The sequence below is a fragment of the Atta colombica genome, unplaced genomic scaffold (assembly GCF_001594045.1).
Source record: "Atta colombica isolate Treedump-2 unplaced genomic scaffold, Acol1.0 scaffold12, whole genome shotgun sequence".
NCBI lineage: Eukaryota > Metazoa > Arthropoda > Insecta > Hymenoptera > Formicidae > Atta > Atta colombica.
This window is the reverse complement of record NW_017259206.1, coordinates 2,746,784-2,748,022: the sequence shown is the minus strand read 5'-3', so window position 1 is coordinate 2,748,022 and position 1,239 is coordinate 2,746,784.

Genomic DNA, 1,239 nt, shown 5'->3' with positions numbered 1-1,239 from the left:
ATATATATATACAAATTAATTAAATATACATTGTTGTATTTCAATAAATAGAATATATATTTTTAGCTCGGAACCCGCCACCTATTTGCTTTGGAGAGGACATTTTAAATGAAGTAGATGTTGAAGTTTGCTTACATATATATGATATAAACATTAATAAAGATAAGTTTCACGTTTGCTTCGAGATTTATGGAAAAATAATGAAACTCCCAATCACTAAAATAAAATTGGGTTGTATCCAGACTAAACTACGTAACAAGATGGAGTATATCGAAAACAATTTGTCAAAATTGTTTCTTAAAAAGGTGAAAAATGATACACTACCCATTGTGACTATGATATGAGTAACATACCGAACACAGAATCTCTACATAAGAATACAGAATCTCGTTATTGCTATAGATCCGGATGTTCCGATTTTCTTCAAACGTTATGACAAATTGTTAATAACAAATGTTCTTCACACTTTTATAATTTTACGTTGAATATTTTTATTTCTTGGATTTTAATTTTCAAAGTAAACGTAATTGTTCAATTATGTTAACTTTAAGCAAAAATACTAATTTAAAATAATTAAAATACACTGGAATATTCAAGAAATTTAAGAATGAATACCGATAATGTTAAGAAATGTAAATTTTGGGCGATGTTTATATTGAATTTCTTTTGTCAAAATGCATCAAAATAAACATGTATACTTCTTTTATTTTTGTGCCACATTGATATATAATGTTTAAGTTTCATTTTTATCTAATATAATAATGTAAAACAAATCTCTTATTTTGTATTTTATTCAGGATTGCCACAGACCGGAAACAATCAGAGAAATTGAAATTAGTCAGAAATCGAGAAAAATCAGAGGAAAATGTAAACACGTCTGGAATTTCAAAATTTGCTCATAATTCCCTGAAACTGCTCCTATTCCAAATAATTGTTATAATTTTTTATATCTGATTTATAGTCGTGAAATACGTTCAAAACTTTAAATGATTTTATTAAAATAATTAAAATTTATATTTTAATTAATTTTATTTTAATCATTTTTATTTGATCCTTTTTTTCGTCATAACTGTATTCTTTTTTTCAAAACTAATTTATTTTTTGCTCTAGCTTGAATTTGCACCTAAAATTATGCTATTAAGCTTTTTTTGCGTTGTTTTTAATAATATAAACTAGTAGCTTTCCTATAACTCTTGAGTCTAAATGTTAAACTTCACATATTTTATATTATTCATATTT